Source organism: Xyrauchen texanus, chromosome 6, assembly GCF_025860055.1.
Source record: "Xyrauchen texanus isolate HMW12.3.18 chromosome 6, RBS_HiC_50CHRs, whole genome shotgun sequence".
Taxonomy (NCBI): domain Eukaryota; kingdom Metazoa; phylum Chordata; class Actinopteri; order Cypriniformes; family Catostomidae; genus Xyrauchen; species Xyrauchen texanus.
Genome location: NC_068281.1, coordinates 46,779,202 through 46,801,847, shown reverse-complemented (window position 1 = coordinate 46,801,847; position 22,646 = coordinate 46,779,202). Strand labels below are relative to the sequence as shown.

Below are 22,646 nucleotides of genomic sequence, written 5' to 3'. Positions count from 1 at the left end.
GCGGAAGTACCAATCGGATGAAAGCTCGTTTCACTTTCAGTCGTCTCTCACTACGCACTTCTTGAAGAATTAGCAGCTTCAGTATGTCGTCGGATTCAGCCATCTGTAATGATAAAACATTTGTTCTAGAATTCTAGAATTTTAACATACACGACAGACATTTAATGATCCCGTGGTAGTAAGTTGTTACACTTTTCAAGTGGTTTCACCTGTGACCAATGTCTCCATACTGTACCCAAAACACCCCTGTCCAGTAGAACAGAGGTGTTAGTGGTCAATACCACCTGATAAGGCCCATCAAATTTCGGACCTAAGGGGGAAACTATCTCCCGCTGTAACATTACATTGTCAACTATTTCAGGCAAAGCAGGCATGTCTTTTTGCTCAAAATTATCTCGATCTGCTTGTCGTGTGCTAACACTAACCCGTGTGTCTCGCAGACTGTCATCCAAAGCTTTCAGATAATTTTGTAAAGCGTCTTCCAAAGGCCCGGATGGTCCCTCATGTTGCAAGGGGGCATCCCAGGGCAGCCGCATGTAGCGACCTGTCATTACCTCAAAAGGGCTGAGCTGTGTAGTCTTGTTAGGGCTGGCTCTCATGCTTAACAAAATCGCTGGGACAGCCGCATGCCACCCTTTCCCCCACTCCAACAATCTCTTTCTCAATGAAGTTTTAAGCGTACGATTAGTGCGTTCAATAGATCCGCTAGATTGGGGCCTAAATGGAATGTGAAAGTGTTGCCTCACCCCCATCAACTTCATGACATTTTTCATCACCTTACCAGTAAAATGTGTACCCTGATCTGAATCAATTTGTAAGGGCAAACCCCATCTTGGGAAAACTTCATTCAACATAATCTTGGCGGTTGCATCTGCGGTGCAGTTTCTCAGTGGAAATGCCTCAACCCATCTGGAAAACAGATCAACAATCATTAGAATGTATGTAAAACCTCCACTAGGGGCAGTGGACCTATGAAATCAATTTGGAGGTGTGTCCATGGCCCTTGAGGTCGAGGGGCATGTCCTAAGGGAATTTTCAGCTTAGAAGAAGAATTAACCTTAAGGCATACTAGACATCTCTTACAAAAATCATTGCAAGAAGCCCTCAGTCGTGGCCACCACCAGGTTTTGGAAATCATTGCATGTAGTTTTTCAGGACCTGCATGTGCCAAACCATGATACAAAGACATTAGTTCAGTTCTAGCAGAAACAGGACAAACAAAACGCTTATTAAATTTCCACAGTCCTTCTGCATTTTTCTGAGCTCCTAATTTTGTCCATTGTTCTATCTCTTCAGGGTCATCCTCATCATAGAGTTTAAAAATGTCTCTGGGGGTCTCACTCTCCTGAGGAGCAAGAGCCATAACACTCACACAAGTCTCAGTCCGTGTTGCAGCCTCTCTGGCAGCTGTGTCAGCAGCTCGGTTTCCTCGTGGCCTCAGGAGATTTGTCCGTTGCATGTCCAGTGACTTTGATAACTGCTCCTGTTGCAGGAAGATCACAGGCATTCATAAGTTCTTTTACCTGCTGTTGATGAGAGATCGGCAGACCGGCACTGGTTAGAAATCCTCTGCGTCTCCACACAGGGCCGAAGTCATGAACAGCACCATATGCATAACGGCTGTCAGTGTAAACATTGACTCGTTTCCCTGGCCATACTGCAATGCTCGTGTCAATGCGACCAGCTCGGCCACTTGAGCCCCTCCTCCTGAAAGAGAACCACATTCAACAGTTTCACCATGTTCATTTACAACAGCCCAGCCAGTGAAGCGTTTTCCCTGTTCATGAAAGCTGGAACCATCCACGAACAGCTTCATGGCATCGGAAAGTGGTTCAGATTGAAGAGGGCTCTGACTGTCCGTCTCGATCAGTCGGGCACAGTTGTGTGCAGTTCCTTCTTCTGGAAGTAAGGAGGCAGGGTTGATAGCAGTTTCTATGTCAATATTTATATCCACATTTTTACTCAAGAGAGTGGTCTCCCATTTAGCTCGTCTTTGATTAGAGATAGAGCCTAAACGAGTGTTTGTTAACAGTTTCAAAATCTGGTGTCTAGTGTGCAGTATCACCTTCTGATGAGTCACAATGTCCTCTGTAACCTTTACAGCCCATTCTGCACAGTCGCATATCAACAGGCACGGATGCTGTCCTGCCATTGAAACAGGAATAGGAGCAGAATAATATCCTACCATCCCATAGGAGTTTCTTCCTGGAACCCTTTGACCCAGGGCCGCTGAATAGGATCGAGTTCCCACCCATGTCCATAGATGGAACGGCCTGCTGGCATCGGCATGACGTAATGCTGGGGAGGAAGCAAGAGTTTCTTTGATACTCACAAACGCCTCCTCCATCTCCTCAGTCCAGTCGATCAGCTCTGCTCCAGGTTTTCCTCCTTTCAGCGCCTCTGTGAGTGGTTTAGAAAGTTCAGTGTATTCAGAAACATACTGGCGACAGTAATTCAAAAGACCCATTACTTGCCTTAGACCAGTAACCGTGTTTGGTTTTGGAAGTTCAATGATAGCTTTAACTCGTTCAGGAGTGATGCGTCTGCCGTGCACACCCACAATTTGCCCCAAATACGTCACTTCAGGCAGTGCTAGTTGTGCCTTCTTCAAGTTAATTTTGAATCCCCGTTTTGGAGGGCATTCAAAACAGTCTGTACAGCAGTCAAATGTTTGAACTTGGTTGGACTAGCAATTAAAATGTCATCCACATATTGTAGGACAACAGATCCGTCACACTCAATTTGTTTTCTTACCGGATCGATGAAGGATGCTAGTGCCTGGTGAAACAATGTGTGCAGAAACCTTGTGGCAAACGACTCCATGTCCATTGGCGACCCCTGCTGGTGAAAGCAAATCTGCCTTGGTCCTCCTTGGCTAGGGGACAAGTCCAAAAACCGTTAGAAATGTCTAAAGCAGTAAAAAGACAATGTTCAGATCCTATCTCATGTAGGATAGTTGCGGGGTTGGCCACCAGAGGGTGCATTTTCTCAGACACTGAATTCAGAGAAGTGTAATCAATGGTCAAACGCCAGCTCCCATCTGGCTTTTTTCAAAGGATATTGTCTTCTGGCTTCATGCAAAGGACCTGGGATGCTCAGTGGCTGAATCTGTGCTAAACCACAATCATATTTATCTTTTGCCCATACATCAGGGAATTTGGAAATTATAAACTTCCACTCAGAGCGAGTCTCAGTTAGACTAACAGATCCTGCCACTGCACATTTTCGCTCATGGTGGGGGCCACTCTGAGATAAGCTGAATTGTTTCATTGCAGCCAAGCACCCACAGAGAATAATAAAGAGAAATAAACTCAAAATGCCTCCAGTCAATATTCATAATTAAAGAAACAATGAGCCAAATTGTTAAATCTGCACTTATCATCTGCAAAGTATGCAATACAGTGGCTATTTACACAGTGTTAGAAGTGATCTCAAGATCGAGATCTGTAATTGATACAGTCGCGCCTGTGTCAATCAAAATAAGGCATCCTTCACACTCATCATCGGCTAGCTGGAATACAAAATGAAATGTTAAGAAGCTTGCTAGAGACTGATCACCTCAGACCATATTCATCTTCATAAATGCTCCTATACTTTTGCTGTGTTTCACGCCTGCATTTATTTAGCCCAATCTGTTGCTTTAATGCATTCTCTCACACAGGGGCCCACATCTGCTCACAGCAGACCACATTCAGTTTCATTGTGTTTTTTTTTTTCAATGAAAGTGAATGGTGACTGAGACTGAACGCTCTTTGGCCTTGATCACTGATAAAGTGTCTCAGTGTTCCCTGCTATCAAAATAGAACTGCATTTGTTTTTCTGTCAGGCAAGCTGAGCACACACACACATTTTCTGCCCAGAAAATCTTCAAAAATTTCACCCTCTCATTTTCTGTGATTTTTTTTTTGTTTACCACTTCGACAATGTCTAGCAATGTGGCCCTCTCTGTTACAATTCCTGCATCTGGCAACAGGCTTGGTACAATCTCTAGAGGTATGACCTCTCTCGTCACAATTATAGCAGGTTATGTTATTGCGGGGACTCATTTCCACTTCCACTGACAGTTATAAGGTGGGGGCTGAAACAGCCACATTCAACAATCTGCGCGCCTCAGCATATGGCCCATCGTTCTGATTATCAGTATGATCAACAGCGCTGAAAGCAGCCGCTGCCTGAGCAGTCTGAGAAGGGAAGGTGGGGGCCAAGGGAGGACGGAGAACTGTCTCAACTTTCACAGCACTTTCTGCTTTTTCACAAACAGCCTCAAAACCCTTACTCAAACTACACAAATCACAGCCGACTTCCTGCCCAATCATTTTTGCCACTCTATCACGCTGGGCAATCAAACTAGACCATCCGTCCATCACATTTGGAATTGCCTTTTCATGGTTTAACGGTATACCACCCAGTTTACAAATCCATGAATAGGCAAACACGGATAGATATTTAGCCCTATCAGCGTCTTTTTCGTTCTGCAGCCAGTCAATCTGCTGCATGACGTTCCAATCAGAATCAAACCCCTGACTGACCATTTTCTTAATGAGTTGTGCATATTTCTTTGATCTGAGCTCGTCAGAGCAGAGCTGTTTACAGCGTGTGCCCTGCTCGTTTTGGTCAGAACTACTCATAAAATTCCCTTTATCAGACATTTTTCTTGGTCATAGTTGAAAATCACTACCGAAAAGATTTTAGCAGCAAATATTTTACGTGGATAAATTAACTATAGCAGCAACAATACTGGATTTCTACCAATTTCACCACAAAGTATTCTTCAAAAACATCCTGGTCACCTATACTGATCCATACCAATTAGGGTCACCATTTATTTACTTACTTGGGACCGCTCCTGATGCATCCCTGGCAAAACAATCCCTATTGTATTTTATTTTATTTTATAACTAATATCTGAATCCCTAACTGCCTGATTCACTAAGCTCGGGGTACCCCTATCTGAGTTGGAAGAGACTGAGCAGGTTTACGGTGCCACTGGACCTCTCGTCCAGGGACGCACTCTGCCGGGGTGGTGCTTCACCCATGCCCACCTGGGCCCCCTCACAGAGCACGTTTCCCTTGCGCTGTTTGCTGTTGCCACTTAAACAGCACTCTCAGCGACTTCACTTGCGCTGTTTGCTGTTGCCACTTAAACAGCACTCTCAGCGACTTCACTTGCGCTGTTTGCTGTTGCCACTTAAACAGCACTCTCAGCGACTTCTTATACTCTCAATAGTATAATTAAATTACTCTTCACACGCCTCGTCGGAGTGAAGCTCTCCGCTCCCCTTCAAAATCTCTTCCAGTCAGACAGCCCTAATAATTAATAAAAAGCTTCCTACCTTGTTTGCTGATTTGCCAGAGATGTCACCACGGAGTGATTGCCCGCATCCTCCACCAAACTGTTAGGGGTATAACAGTTATGACCCGGATCAGATAAGGAGAAAGAAAAACCAGGAGTCAAGAAGTTCAATCAAAGAATCCAAAATTTACTGAAGAATAGTTTGCAGTGAAATTGGTACAGCCAGCGCAAAGTCTCACGAGGAGATCGAAAGCTGACTCAATACCTTACACAAAATTTTACATCAATTATACCATTTGCAATGACGTATATTCTATTATTTAACTCCTGATTGGCTAACAGAGCATAAAGTCACAACATATAGATAGCTATAGCACATCAACATTAATCAGCGCAATTGTCGTCCTGGATCGAGATTTACATCTGAAGTGACCTCGCAGATGGTCTCGGGCGTCTTCCAGTCTGCCTGCTGTGTCTCCCTGGGTAGAAGGTCAATACGCACACACGAAACACTGACGGATGACAGTGTTTCTCTCGCACTAAGGGAACCAGAGCACACATTTATCAGGTCATTTTAACCAAAACAGTGAGATAAGAAATATTCACCCCTCAGGCAAAGGAGAGAAATAACATGCATTCCTTCCCTTAAAGAAATAATAAGAGAAAATTTACACTTCTACTTATTCAAGTGCTATTACATAGAATTTTAAATCATATAATTAGTCATGGACAGGTAAAGATCAAAACACAGAATCCATCTGGGACATCTATGTAACATTCTCCCCTGCCCCCTCTCATCTCAAGCTTATTCCCAAAACGACCTTCAACCTGCGGGCAGGACAGAGAGAGAAAGGCTTCTGAGAAATGTGCAGGAAAGGAAAAATTAACTCTTAACACACATATGATTCAGAGTATATTTCAGTTATGCATAAGGAAATAAAAATTGATTATATGATCATGCATATAGTTAATTCATCATTTTATTAAAGAAGTTAAGCAACAGAATATAGATAGATATTGATATAAAAGGATATATATATATGTATTGATATATCTGAAGAGACAAGGGATTTCGACCCTCACCCTTCATTAGCAACCCAAAAATGACACTACCCATCAGGGAAGACAATCCAGGTCTAACGCGTAACAGGCCAAGATACAGTCCACTAGACCAACGAGGAAGTGCCTCTGAATCGTGGCCCCTGAGCCGATTGCCAGTTTGTGCAAAACCTGCCTGTTCACAAGAATAGTATTGCTTACAATATGAGAAACACTTTAAAGAAACACGCACTTGTGCAAAGTAGTGTTTGGCAACCAGGGAAACATCGCGAATGGCGCTTAAAGGTGCAAACACACCACTCAATTAGAATTGACAAGTTATTGTTCGGAAGCCCTAAAACGGCAAACTCCCGTCGGGAATCGAACCCGGTCTTCCGCGTGACAGGCGGAGATACTGTCCACTATACTAACGAGGAACAGCGTGCCAATGTGCTTCCAGTCATGGTGCCAAGTTGGGCAAACAGCATCTCCATATCTAGGATATGTAATGACTTTACAAAATTCAATCACATGAAGGTTCAAGGAGTATGATGCATTTTCATCAATTCAACAAAGAATTAAAACAATAGCATGCACTGTTTTCTTCTGTGCTAAAGGCCTTGGATGTTTATTAGAGTAGGGTGAAAAACAGGGTTTTGGTGAGTCATATCAGATCGCAATCAATGGTGTGTTGACACCTTTATTCTTTCTTTGTTCCTGAAAACTACTGTGATTCACACTGAATCACATTGTCACATGTTACTAGCCTGTGCCCTGAAAAGACTGAGTGGAAATGTTTCTTACTCACACCTGAGAGATGCCCATGGAAGAAATCCACATGATGTATATCAGTGTAAAGGATGTTTTGGTTCTGTGCTGTGTGGGCCATGCCCTTTTCCATATAAATGTTCTATGTCTTACTCTTCAGAACAAATGGCAATGATATTAATGTCACAACATGTTTGCACAAAGCACAACTTTCTTGTTTTACCTCAACACCTTACTCCAGAATTACCCTATCAAACGTTGTAATGAAGTCAACTAATATGTGTTATGCTTTCCATTAGGGGATTTTACTTGAACTCAGCTTCAGTGAGATTCTCTTTAGATTGGGATTGTTTTAATTTTTAGAGGGAAAAGGTATTACCTTAAATGCTCCCAATTGGAATGGTCCACTGAGAAAAAGCAATCCAGGAGGAACCTGCACCAGAGGTTACCCTTGTTGATTATTATGGCACAGTAGTGTTAGGGTACTGGCCCAAAGGCTATGGCTCACAGCTCGAGTTTCTCTTCATTGCATATAAATCTTTCGCCTTTTACTAAAGATTTCCGTGGAGGGGAGCCTTTGCGAGTTTCCTGTATTTTTGGGAGCTCTGCTGCTAGCGGAGCTACACGAGTTTGGTAAAAGCAGCATACATTTAAACATGGGATTGCAAGGCAGAGTGCTCTATGGGATCTGCAAGCAGGTCATTGGAATAGCATGTGGAGTAACCTCATATTTGGGCTTTTATTTGATCTTGACAAAAGGGGATACTTGTTCTTCAGATAAAGCATGATCAATACTAATTTTGTTTTTGTTTGGAGTTGGGTAACTCCATTGCATTTGGTTCAAGATGTTGTTATAATGAAATGGCTCATTGATCCAAGATGTTTAGTGTTAGGGGTATAACAGTTATGACCCGGATCAGATAAGGAGAAAGAAAAACCAGGAGTCAAGAAGTTCAATCAAAGAATCCAAAATTTACTGAAGAATAGTTTGCAGTGAAATTGGTACAGCCAGCGGCAAAGTCTCACGAGGAGATCGAAAGCTAACTCAATACCTTACACAAAATTTTACATCAATTATACCATTTGCAATGACGTATATTCTATTATTTAACTCCTGATTGGCTAACAGAGCATAAAGTCACAACATATAGATAGCTATAGCACATCAACATTAATCAGCGCAATTGTCGTCCTGGATCGAGATTTACATCTGAAGTGACCTCGCAGATGGTCTCGGCGTCTTCCAGTCTGCCTGCTGTGTCTCCCTGGGTAGAAGGTCAATACGCATCACACGAAACACTGACGAATGACAGTGTTTCTCTGCGCACAAGGGAACCAGAGCACACATTTATCAGGTCATTTTAACCAAAACAGTGAGATAAGAAATATTCACCCCTCAGGCAAAGGAGAGAAATAACATGCATTCCTTCCCTTAAAGAAATAATAAGAGAAAATGTACACTTCTACTTATTCAAGTGCTATTACATATTTTAAATTTTAAATCATATAATTAGTCATGGACAGGTAAAGATCAAAACACAGAATCCATCTGGGACATCTATGTAACATTCTCCCCTGCCCCCTCTCATCTCAAGCTTATTCCCAAAACGACCTTCAACCTGCGGGCAGGACAGAGAGAGAAAGGCTTCTGAGAAATGTGCAGGAAAGGAAAAATTAACTCTTAACACACATATGATTCAGAGTATATTTCAGTTATGCATAAGGAAATAAAAATTGATTATATGATCATGCATATAGTTAATTCATCATTTTATTAAAGAAGTTAAGCAACAGAATATAGATAGATATTGATATAAAAGGATATATATATATGTATTGATATATCTGAAGAGACAAGGGATTTCGACCCTCACCCTTCATTAGCAACCCAAAAATGACACTACCCATCAGGGAAGACAATCCAGGTCTAACGCGTAACAGGCCAAGACACAGTCCACTAGACCAATGAGGAAGTGCCTCTGAATCGTGGCCCCTGAGCCGATTGCCAGTTTGTGCAAAACCTGCCTGTTCACAAGAATAGTATTGCTTACAATATGAGAAACACTTTAAAGAAACACGCACTTGTGCAAAGTAGTGTTTGGCAACCAGGGGAAACATCGCGAATGGCGCTTAAAGGTGCAAACACACCACTCAATTAGAATTGACAAGTTATTGTTCGGAAGCCCTAAAACGGCAAACTCCCCGTCGGGGAATCGAACCCCGGTCTTCCGCGTGACAGGCGGAGATACTGTCCACTATACTAACGAGGAACAGCGTGCCAGTGTGCTTCCAGTCATGGTGCCAACTTGGGCAAACAGCATCTCCATATCTAGGATATGTAATGACTTTACAAAATTCAATCACATGAAGGTTCAAGGAGTATGATGCATTTTCATCCATTCAACAAAGAATTAAAACAATAGCATGCACTGTTTTCTTCTGTGCTAAAGGCCTTGGATGTTTATTAGAGTAGGGTGAAAAACAGGGTTTTGGTGAGTCATATCAGATCGCAATCAATGGTGTGTTGACACCTTTATTCTTTCTTTGTTCCTGAAAACTACTGTGATTCACACTGAATCACATGTTACTAGCCTGTGCCCTGAAAAGACTGAGTGGAAATGTTTCTTACTCACACCTGAGAGATGCCCATGGAAGAAATCCACATGATGTATATCAGTGTAAAGGATGTTTTGGTTCTGTGCTGTGTGGGCCATGCCCTTTTCCATATAAATGTTCTATGTCTTACTCTTCAGAACAAATGGCAATGATATTAATGTCACAACATGTTTGCACAAAGCACAACTTTCTTGTTTTACCTCAACACCTTACTCCAGAATTACCCTATCAAACGTTGTAATGAAGTCAACTAATATGTGTTATGCTTTCCATTAGGGGATTTTACTTGAACTCAGCTTCAGTGAGATTCTCTTTAGATTGGGATTGTTTTAATTTTTAGAGGGAAAAGGTATTACCTTAAATGCTCCCAATTGGAATGGTCCACTGAGAAAAAGCAATCTAGGAGGAACCTGCACCAGAGTTTACCCTTGTTGATTATTATGGCACAGTAGTGTTAGGGTACTGGCCCAAAGGCTATGGCTCACAGCTCGAGTTTCTCTTCATTGCATATAAATCTTTCGCCTTTTATTAAAGATTTCCGTGGAGGGGAGCCTTTGTGAGTTTCCTGTATTTTTGGGAGCTCTGCTGCTAGCGGAGCTACACGAGTTTGGTAAAAGCAGCATACATTTAAACATGGGATTGCAAGGCAGAGTGCTCTATGGGATCTGCAAGCAGGTCATTGGAATAGCATGTGGAGTAACCTCATATTTGGGCCTTTATTTGATCTTGACAAAAGGGGATACTTGTTCTTCAGATAAAGCATGATCAATACTAATTTTGTTTTTGTTTGGAGTTGGGTAACTCCATTGCATTTGGTTCAAGATGTTGTTATAATGAAATGGCTCATTGATCCAAGATGTTTAGTGTTAGGGGTATAACAGTTATGACCCGGATCAGATAAGGAGAAAGAAAAACCAGGAGTCAAGAAGTTCAATCAAAGAATCCAAAATTTACTGAAGAATAGTTTGCAGTGAAATTGGTACAGCCAGCTGCAAAGTCTCACGAGGAGATCGAAAGCTAACTCAATACCTTACACAAAATTTTACATCAATTATACCATTTGCAATGGCGTATATTCTATTATTTAACTCCTGATTGGCTAACAGAGCATAAAGTCACAACATATAGATAGCTATAGCACATCAACATTAATCAGCGCAATTGTCGTCCTGGATCGAGATTTACATCTGAAGTGACCTCGCAGATGGTCTCGGGCGTCTTCCAGTCTGCCTGCTGTGTCTCCCTGGGTAGAAGGTCAATACGCACACACGAAACACTGACGAATGATAGTGTTTCTCTGCTGCACAAGGGAACCAGAGCACACATTTATCAGGTCATTTTAACCAAAACAGTGAGATAAGAAATATTCACCCCTCAGGCAAAGGAGAGAAATAACATGCATTCCTTCCCTTAAAGAAATAATAAGAGAAAATGTACACTTCTACTTATTCAAGTGCTATTACATATTTTAAATTTTAAATCATATAATTAGTCATGGACAGGTAAAGATCAAAACACAGAATCCATCTGGGACATCTATGTAACATTCTCCCCCTGCCCCCCTCTCATCTCAAGCTTATTCCCAAAACAACCTTCAACCTGCGGGCAGGACAGAGAGAGAAAGGCTTCTGAGAAATGTGCAGGAAAGGAAAAATTAACTCTTAACACACATATGATTCAGAGTATATTTCAGTTATGCATAAGGAAATAAAATTGATTATATGATCATGCATATAGTTAATTCATCATTTTATTAAAGAAGTTAAGCAACAGAATATAGATAGATATTGATATAAAAGGATATATATATATGTATTGATATATCTGAAGAGACAAGGGATTTCGACCCTCACCCTTCATTAGCAACCCAAAAATGACACTACCCATCAGGGAAGACAATCCAGGTCTAACGCGTAACAGGCCAAGACACAGTCCACTAGACCAATGAGGAAGTGCCTCTGAATCGTGGCCCCTGAGCCGATTGCCAGTTTGTGCAAAACCTGCCTGTTCACAAGAATAGTATTGCTTACAATATGAGAAACACTTTAAAGAAACACGCACTTGTGCAAAGTAGTGTTTGGCAACCAGGGAAACATCGCGAATGGCGCTTAAAGGTGCAAACACACCACTCAATTAGAATTGACAAGTTATTGTTCGGAAGCCCTAAAACGGCAAACTCCCGTCGGAATCGAACCCAGTCTTCCAGCGTGACAGGCGGAGATACTGTCCACTATACTAACGAGGAACGGCGTGCCAATTTGCTTCCAGTCATGGTGCCAAGTTGGGCAAACAGCATCTCCATATCTAGGATATGTAATGACTTTACAAAATTCAATCACATGAAGGTTCAAGGAGTATGATGCATTTTCATCAATTCAACAAAGAATTAAAACAATAGCATGCACTGTTTTCTTCTGTGCTAAAGGCCTTGGATGTTTATTAGAGTAGGGTGAAAAACAGGGTTTTGGTGAGTCATATCAGATCGCAATCAATGGTGTGTTGACACCTTTATTCTTTCTTTGTTCCTGAAAACTACTGTGATTCACACTGAATCACATTGTCACATGTTACTAGCCTGTGCCCTGAAAAGACTGAGTGGAAATGTTTCTTACTCACACCTGAGAGATGCCCATGGAAGAAATCCACATGATGTATATCAGTGTAAAGGATGTTTTGGTTCTGTGCTGTGTGGGCCATGCCCTTTTCCATATAAATGTTCTATGTCTTACTCTTCAGAACAAATGGCAATGATATTAATGTCACAACATGTTTGCACAAAGCACAACTTTCTTGTTTTACCTCAACACCTTACTCCAGAATTACCCTATCAAACATTGTAATGAAGTCAACTAATATGTGTTATGCTTTCCATTAGGGGATTTTACTTGAACTCAGCTTCAGTGAGATTCTCTTTAGATTGGGATTGTTTGAATTTTTAGAGGGAAAAGGTATTACCTTAAATGCTCCCAATTGGAATGGTCCACTGAGAAAAAGCAATCCAGGAGGAACCTGCACCAGAGGTTACCCTTGTTGATTATTATGGCACAGTAGAGTTAGGGTACTGGCCCAAAGGCTATGGCTCACAGCTCGAATTTCTCTTCATTGCGTATAAATCTTTCGCCTTTTATTAAAGATTTCCGTGGAGGGAAGCCTTTGCGAGTTTCCTGTATTTTTGGGAGCTCTGCTGCTAGTGGAGCTACACGAGTTTGGTAAAAGCAGCATACATTTAAACATGGGATTGCAAGGCAGAGTGTAATTCTACTTTAATCTTTCCTGCCATTGACTAAATTTTCCAACTATCCCTGTTATCATTGTTATACGGTAGGGGGCGCTATTACACATCTTTAGTACAGAATCTCTGGATCAAAACACAGGAAAGAAGAAGCAGAAACAAGTGATAGAAGATTGCTTACTCATATGTAAAATAATGTGATCATTAAACGGCGTGTAAATCAAAACTTCTTAATGTTTCCAAATAAAATGAAGCGTAACCCATGAAGAGAAAACGACTGTGAAGCTTTAGGGGTGTCTGACTCAATCGATTCCATCTGTGTTTTGATCATCGTTCTGAATCTGATCAGATATTCTCAACTTTTTTGTTTAAAATGTTGCCTTTCTTTATGAAACTCACCAACATTCAAGTGTTGATAAAAAAAAGAATGCATGAAGCTAATTAAATGTTTTTAAATAAAAGTAAAAGGTATTTTTTTCAAAGTATAAAAAATAACATTTGAACATATAGGCCTCCTGCAAGAGCAAAAATAATATATAAATAGTAAACTATAAGTATAATGTTAAGTTCACCTAAAGTAAACTTGCAGTATAGAACTGCCAGTAGTTTACTGAAAGTATAAGTTCAAAGTTTACTTTCATACACCAAAAATTTGCTACAAGTATTAAAATAGTAAACTACTAGTATACCCATAAGTTTACTTGCAGTACAAATGAGAAACGTAATTATTTTACATTTACATTTACATTTATGCATTTGGCAGATGCTTTTATCCAAAGCTACTTACAGTGCACTTATTACAAGGCCAATCAACTATAGTTGTGCACTTAAAGTTTACTACTGTTACACTTATAGTGTACATAAACATATACTTTTATATCCTTAAAGTGGGACAATTTAGTCCCAAGGGGTATTAAAATAGTACACTTACAAGTTTACTACTAGTACTGTAAGGGGATATAAAGTTAACGACCCAGAACAGATATGATGAATGTAGACCCGAAGTCAGAATTATAATAAATTGAAGAAAAGTTTTACTGAAGTTAGTTTGCAGTTTCATCAGCAGAAGTCAGCTTCAAGACTCTCACAGGAGTTCGTAGGCCGCCCCGCTTACAGTTACAAAGATCACAGCAGTTATACCCTACACCAAGGTCTAAGCTACGTCATTGCTTACAGGTTGAATGATTCTCATTGGCTAAGAAATAGATAAACATAGTAATTTTCCACACATATACAGATAGACGGAAGCATATCTCTATAGATTATGCAGCTGACACTCGGACCCTGAAGTTAGGCCCGTTCGTGACCTTCCAGGGCTCAGATTTGGGTTGCTGGGTGCCAGCATGTCAAGAATAACTCAGTCAATCTCCAGTAATGCCAGTGGTTCCTGAACCTGTAACTGAGAAGACTAACACACACACCGACACACAGCTTTTCCAATGTTGGATTTGGCCAGGCTCTAACAATAAATAGAAGAGTCCTCTCAAAACATCAAGATAATGCGCTCTTTCTCTATAAGGAGAATTATACTTTAGTCTAAATGGAAAATATAGGCTTTAACTGAGAAATGGTCTCTTAAACTATAGACCCCTATATGTTTTAACAGATTGAAGACCTTTCTCAAACACTAAACAAGTCAATATTTCATTTCTGAATGCCGGCTAAATAAGCAAGCACTGTTACTGCATTCAGATATCAAATAATGACATTAGAGAATACATGAAAACAACATTTGAGTAATCACACTGGTAACTTTTATAACAAAGTAAAATCTCCAGAGAAGTCATTCAACTCATTTGATATTTAGAAGGAAAAATATTGATTAATACCTTGATCATAATCAATCAATATATGTATATTTAAGCAGCAGTTTATTCCAATCCAACCCCTTCAGTACATATTGACATTAGTATACTTACTACATAAAGCATACTTAAAAATATACTTGAACATTACTTAAGTATACTTCTTTTTCTTAAGGGAAATGAAATGCCTAGTTTAAAAAAGCTGTTAAAGTGACCCAGAAGCTAACCCAGTGATGTGTTAATATCACTGACCTGTTGCTAAGTTGCTTTGTTAGTAGTTTAGACCAATACATTTGTTTACACAAATATTAATCGTTGGATTATTTGGCTAAAGTTTTGCATTAACCAGTATGATATTGTTGTTATTATTATTATTATTATTATTATTATAGACATGTAAATACATTTCAAGTTCAGTGCACCGACAATATTTACATTCAATTAGAAGTAGAATTTTTTTAATGTTTTTTTTAAATGTATTGGTTGTAATTGTTTCAATTTACAAACCAAGCAGCAACAAAGAAAAAAGCTGAAGTCAAGTAAACGTAATTATAAACTCTCATAATATGACATTGTGTTGAGGGAACTCCTCAAGGAACAAACTAACACATGACACGGGGATAGTGAATGCCCAAAATGTAACAAGGCAAAAAAACAGGTAGCAGTCTTTGTTAGTGATGCAACAATATTTGTCAATTTGTGTCTTCTAACAAGGAGTGTCATCAAGATGGGCAGCAAAAGGCAAAAACAAACACCAATGTTTAGAAAATTATGTGAAATGTCACTAGGGTGGTGCTTTCAGTATTATGGACAGGCTGGTAGTTTATGAAAAAAGTGTGGGCTTTATAAATCATTTTGCACGTGTCAGAGCAGACATTATGTTTTCTGCCTTTTATGCGGCATTGCATATTTATGCAGAATTTAGATAGGTCACAAAGCCATCTGTGTAAAAAAATTGTGATAGTACTGCTGCATGTTTGATATTTGTTCAGTCGTTGTGCTTTTCAGGAAAACAGCAGAACCAAAATACTAAAACTTGCCATGAAAACACAGAGCTGTTAGACAGATGAAATAACCAGAAGAAACATTAAAGTATGTAAAGGACGAGAGTTGATCCTATAGACTATTGTGGCATGAACCACCTGGTGTTCGCCAGTCCCAAAGAAGAGTCGGAGTTAAGTCATGTCCAAAGATTGATTTGTTTTCTGAGTCATGAGTCTTAAAAGCATGTGGCTCGATTGTAATTTCTAAAAATGAAATCAACAAAATTAAATAAAAAGGTCATAAAAATGTTTTTTTGTTTTTTTTTGTTTACAAACTGCAGTGATGTGTGATTGACCATAGTCTGTTGCAAAGAAGTGAAGGTAAACTATCTGTAATACCAATTTGTAGCCACTAGTTGCCTGTATCTCTAATTTATGCTGGACTGTTGGCCGAGCTTGTTCTGTCTTCCGCTCTCACCAGCATGAAGGTACGATCCTTTGGTTTTATAGGTCTGCTGACATGTTATGACATCCACTTACTACGCTACAATACTCATGATCAGGGCCGGCCCAAGCCCTTATTTATTTGGGGGCCCATCATTGCCACCAGGACGATTGACAATTGTCAATTTTTGATAATTAGCACACCAATTATACATTTTATTAGTTGTAGCGGTGTTGCTTATATCATACCAATGTCTGCCTGTCATGTTTTTACCCTTCTACTGGTTTAAATTGTAACAGTAGCAAACCCACAAGAGTGGTCAGGTTATCACTCTTGGCACAGGAATAAATGCCACATGATCTGCTGATTCAGTTCTACTAGGCCATCGAGTCTGTTTTATGCACTTCCATCACTGTCTAGTTTGGTTCAGCCAACGAATCAGACATCAGGAGACTCCAGCGTACAGTCCAGACAGCAGAGAGGATTATTGGTGCCCACCTTGGAATTATAAGATTCTGTCTGCATTCTGACTGGTTTTGAGATATTGAGCTTTAAAGTTTTTGCATTCAATTCAACTGTGTAGAAAGAACCTACTTATTTTCTAAATAAAAAAGTTAAAAAATGTACACAACTTGAAAAACAACATCACATAATGTAAAGAAGTTCTCACAGAATAAGAATATCTGAATAACTCAATTTTGACAAAACTGTCATATAGAACCTTATAATTCCAAGGGGATGATAGGCTATAGCACATGCAGAAATAAGCAATTAGTAAATCCACTTCACCACTCAATTACTCTTCGTCAGCGATGCCACAGAAATATGGTCCCTATAATAATGTAAGGAATACAAGTACACACGCACACACACACAATTTCCGGTGAAGTTCAATTTCAGGAAAAGTTTAACAAATCTTTAATATTTAACAAAAAAACAAAAAAAAAAAAACAACAACAATATCCAGTAAACAATAACAACAGGGGAGCTACCAGCCAGAGTGTAAGGGGTTGGTAGAACAGGCTTTTTATGCTACCCCAAACGTTGGTGATTGAATTATACCAGATGTCATGAAATGACAAAACTCTTCATATTCATGACCAACGGGCAACTTTAAAGTAATGGTGCAAGTGTTTGCTTCCGGGAACATCCGCCGGTTGCCATTTATGGTCTCATGTAGAAATGTGATATTCGGACTCTCTTTGAATCCAAATACGGGTATGGCAGATGCCCCAGAAGCAAACACAAGGACACTCTGTAGGGTCACTTTAATTGTGTCCCCACCATCCACCTCCACTGCTGCATCTCCATCTGCAACAGAAAAAGCAAAGCATCAAGAAAAAGTTTTTTAAAAGTGACACAAAACGATTCTAATCATAAATACCTCAGGTCACTATGAATACTTGATTAGCTTTATACCATTGTTTGAACTAACTGCATGCCATACTTTTATACATATATAAGAAAGCTGAAAAAATTTTATAAAATGTTTTTACTCCTCAATAAAACAAAAGGTTTTACTCCTCTTCTATAGCATTTTGTTTATTTATTTTTATTGTGCCTATGAATGATTATGTAAGTGTGGCATCTTTAATTGTAATCACGATTAGAAAAAATATTTTTTGCGTAGCCCTAACAGCAACACAATTTGAACCCTAACCCTACCTTATCAACCTCACAGCAATATGATAGTAACTACCCTAAGTACCCTAGCAACCACATAGCAACATTCCAGCAACCACCCCTATGTACCTTATGAATCGCTAGCAACCACCCATAAATCCTTTGTAACTGCATAGGAACTTCCCAAACAAACGCTTGTTTAATCATACAATTTAATTTTTCAACAAGCAATTTAACAGTGACACTTAGGTTCTGCAAAACCTCCAAAATTGTCCTGTCAGTCATTTGTACTTACTATTTTCATGTGATAATTCATATAACACACTGCAATGAAGACTATCCCTGTTCCTTTAAGGGCACTGTAGAACACAATATTCATTTTCCATGCTTTTCCAAAATTGGAGGTATGCTCTGGGCACATCTCTACTTAATAGTATACCTTGCCAATATAATCAATAACAAAACTAAAATTAAAATTACAAGGACCCACCTTCGACTTCAATGATCCAGTCCCGCCAGTGGGCAACTGCAACCTCTTCCAATGCTCTCCTGTTAGTTCCTCTCGGGGAGTAATTTACTGCGAAGAGGTCCAGCAAGGAGGCAGCCGACAAGGTGGGGGGACCAACACAAAAGAGTTCCTCCATAATGGAAGAGTGCTCCTTTATGGCATTTAGCACCCCCAATGTCTCCAGTCCTTCTTTCTTTCTTTCAATTAGATAAGTACATATGTTGTCAGAATTAAACATTTTTAATCATCAGTAGTTATATACATTTATATGCAACACATTTGAAAAAGTAACAAATCTATGAAAACTTAACCCCTACAGTGGAAGTTATTTTTACCTTTAATTTTAGTATCAGCATTTAATAAAACATTAGTGATCAAGCAGGTAATCTTACTGTTTGAGAGGCATCTCCATCCTTCCCTCTAGGTAGTATGTTAGTGCTGCATTGACAAGATCCTGACGTTCGTCAAGGGTTGAAACCTTGCATAAGGCACAGAGCATGTGGAGGCTGTTTGAAGCCTCCAACATGGCTGCATGTGCCTCTGTAATGGTTTCTGCCCTTTGGATCTAAAAGTTAGTAAGAGAAGAGGTTCTATTAGAAATAACCTTTTGTTGCTGGCAATGTGAAGTGTTATCCTTATGTTCAAAATAATGGCAGACGTAGTACAATAAATGATTGTGATGTATAAACAAAAAATTGGAGTAGTCTTCGTACTATCATGACAGTAACATCTTTTATAAATATCAGTCAGTGTTGACTGAAAGTACAAACTAATTTAGTTGTATACACTAATAACTTGTCAGCACAAGGGCCTCTATTATTATTGTAGTTATTTTTACACAATATGGTCCTTTAGATGTGCAAATTTGAATTTTGCATTTATCAATGTGTTGTAATTTTTTTTCCTAAATGTTTGACATGTCAATATTTACCAACAATCTATCTACATCTACTCAACAGACCCCCCCAAAAATAAAACAGCACAATAGATAAAGATTATTTTAGCCAAGAGGTTAATGTGTTAATGTCCTGTCCAAAAAAACTAACATTACATATCTTCCTGCACACAAAGTTTTGATCTGTATTATAAGCCTACATAGGGACATCCCTGACAGACTTTGAGAGGTCTAAATTAATTCTAAAGTCCTATCAGTTAAAACTGATAACAGTTTTTGAGGCTTTAGTTTCGTAAATTTATCCGCACAATTAAAAAAATGTATAACATACGTCTTCAGCTCCAATCCAGCGAACAAAAAATGTGGTGGATTGGGTGATGTAGTCTCCTATGTTCCCATTAGATGAGTTCGTTATTACAACAGCAGGACTGTGTGATATCAAGCAGAGTGATTCGGTCGCTGAATCCACTGCTCCTGCATAGAATATGAGTTGCTACGAAAGGGGAACAAGTTGCAATTAACAACTTATGTAAATCTGAAAACTTACAATACAGATGTACATATCAACTGGCTGTTACTTGTATAGTGTTCTGCAGCTGAAAATGTCTGCGTTTCCGAGACCCATCCGGATAGTGAAACTGAAATGTAACATCTCCATCTGAAGGGAAAACTGCAGACAGTTGTATCCTCTCACGTATGACCTATGTAACAGAAGTATTTTATTAGTTCATAATGGAATTCCTAAAATACAAACCGAATAGAAGCTTGCATTCCTACTGTATTTTGTGAAATTATTTAAAAAAATAAATTAAAATAATAAGTTGTCACACTACAACACACTCTGTTATCACAGGTTTATACAAAACAGCATCTTATTTTTATCTGTATTCGCAATTATCATGTTTTTTTTTTTTACAAGTATTGACAAACAAGCATTGATTGCTCTCATAATTGACTTGATTGCAGCAGTGATTATATTCAACAAAGCAAACAGTGTGAATGGCAAAGCTCTAAGATTCTTAGATTGGAAGCATAATGTGGTGTTGCTTTATGGACCACCCTTATAATTTTTGGTGGTTTTATTGCCTGTCTTGATTATGGGACAGCCATCATAAAGAGTCCTTGTAGGTAACTGTTGAACTGTCATACTATGTGTATTGTTCTTTTAAGTTCTTCACAATTTTTCTCAGCAATTTGAAAATTACGGTTGAAAAATAAAGCACTGTTGATTAATTGAACTTGCCTGAAGTCGTCTCTTCTCTTGCTGTTCTCTTCTTCTCTCATTATTAATCTGTGTGATACATGTCATTAACATAGTTACATATGTAGGTTTCCAAATTTCTGCTGTGTTTAAAAAAAAAATTAAATTGCCTTTTCTCTATCCAAAAGCAAGGACTGTTCATATTCAGAATCTTGCTCTTCAATCAGTCTCCTTCTTTCAACTATATTCTCCTGTTGAACAATTATTGAATTCATTATACACAACAAGGTGGCAACAAAAGTACACAACAAAATGCAACAACACAACATTAACAACATAATTTGTCAGTGTGTGATAGAATAACTTGCTCCGGTCATTGCTCAAGCAAAGTAATGTATTCTTAGACAGATAGATAGTTATGTTATTGTAGTTCCTACAGAGTGAAGCGAAATGCATTTTGTCATTCAAGGAAGTCTGCAAGGTTACAATGCAATGCTTACTCTTTCTGCCCCAACTTGATGATCTTGATTTGAATGGTTGTTTTCAAAGCTGACCTTCTGAATTAATTACAAATTCAAAAAAGTAATTGTCATGACATGTGTAATAACTACAACAATACAGAAGAACATGTTTTACTTACCATTTCATTATCAGCATTATCGTCATCATGATGACTTAGTGAGGATACTTCACTTTCATTGATGACCTACACATTAACAGGCAGACAAACAGAAATGTAACAGTAATAAATACTAAATTAAAAAGTGAAGAATTAGGTCTGATTCACAACACATGTTAATGCAGAGGTATAGTTACACTCACGGTAAACTGCAGTTATTTGCATTAATGCAAGTTCATTACTTTGCATCCATTTTAAAGCCTTGCAGTTTCAACTTTTCATTAGCGTGCTGTTCTCATAGGCGCTTTTCTGATCGCTTACACTCGAAGAGCGCATACATTAAATAGCAGGTTATTACTGGACTGAATTTATTTTTAGCACCCAACACTGTCAAATACATACAAGGTTAACAAAGTACTGTTTGGTTTGTCTTAAGTAGTGTATAAGTATACAGTTGGATGAAAATAGGATGCGTGTCTGATATTAGATGCCTGCAAGTCTTAAAGGGGTAGCAGTAACCATGCTGCAGCTTTCCATTAAAGGGATAGTTCACCCAAAAATGTATATTCTGTTTTGTCATCAATTAAATCACCCTGATGTTGTTCCAAACCTATATTAATATCTTTCTTGTGCCAAACAAAAAAGATGGTTTTGAAGAATGTGGATAACCAAACCGTTACATCCCCTTTACTTCCATAGTACTTTTTTCATACTATAGAAGTCACTTGTAACCATCAACTGTTTGGTTACCCACATTCTTCAAATATCTTTTATGTTTAACAGAATAGACTTCATTCTGGTTTGACTGAATTTTCTTTTTCGGGAGAACTATCCTGTTGATGTTAATAAAACAACAACAAAGGACAAATAATTCTGCTAATAATTAAACCTTACCTATTGTAGCTGGGAAAAAATAAAGCGCTGATTATGTTTGTACATTATGTTGTTTATTTGTAATATGAATCTTTGTTCTTTTTTAAAACGAAGATAAAATAATGAAGTACAGATTATATATATTATACACACACACACACACACACACACACACACACACACACACACACACACACACACACACACACACACACACACACAAGAATGAAAAGATAAAAGCAAAGAACACAAATCATGGTCTTACCATTTCAGAAGTGCTATTATCATCACCGCCATGATGGCTTTCTGACTCATTATCACTGTTAATGATGACCTTTTAATTGACAGATTTGTATAAATTATAATGGCTACATTATAATCCGGTTAGTAGCAAGCACTTTATATGGTGAGAAGCAGATAAACAAGACATATGCATTGTCTTCAAAACAATTAAATATTACATCAATAATTACGTAATTATGTTATGTAAATATAATAATTATTTTCTTACCACTTCCTCATCAACAAAATCATCGTCATCATTATGATGACCTACACATGAACAGGCAGACAAACAGAGATTTAGCAACCGTAATAACTCCCATTGACACCATCAGAAACAAGAATTAGGAATGGAGATATACGTGACACATGATAACTCAAGTCATGGTTACATATTTTTCCTCACCAATTCGTCGTCTGTTGCTGCTGAGTCAGTGGGTTCCTTAAATTTGTAAACATACCAAA

The 22,646-nt window shown here is 38.8% G+C and overlaps 1 protein-coding gene and 4 non-coding genes across 6 annotated transcripts in view; 3 read left to right on the top strand and 2 right to left on the bottom strand.

The window, feature by feature from the left end:
- The window catches only part of LOC127644551 (gastrula zinc finger protein XlCGF57.1-like), a 532,867-nt gene that overhangs the window by 108,217 nt on the left and 402,004 nt on the right, over window positions 1-22,646 (bottom strand). The window lies entirely within an intron of this gene.
- Window positions 7,607-7,721, top strand: LOC127645863 (U5 spliceosomal RNA). Its single transcript, XR_007970831.1, has one exon. It is a non-coding gene; the product is annotated as a U5 spliceosomal RNA (small nuclear RNA).
- trnad-guc (transfer RNA aspartic acid (anticodon GUC)) lies at window positions 9,298-9,369 on the bottom strand. Its single transcript has one exon. It is a non-coding gene; the product is annotated as a tRNA-Asp (tRNA).
- LOC127645869 (U5 spliceosomal RNA) lies at window positions 10,200-10,314 on the top strand. Its single transcript, XR_007970837.1, has one exon. It is a non-coding gene; the product is annotated as a U5 spliceosomal RNA (small nuclear RNA).
- Window positions 12,800-12,913, top strand: LOC127645874 (U5 spliceosomal RNA). Its single transcript, XR_007970841.1, has one exon. It is a non-coding gene; the product is annotated as a U5 spliceosomal RNA (small nuclear RNA).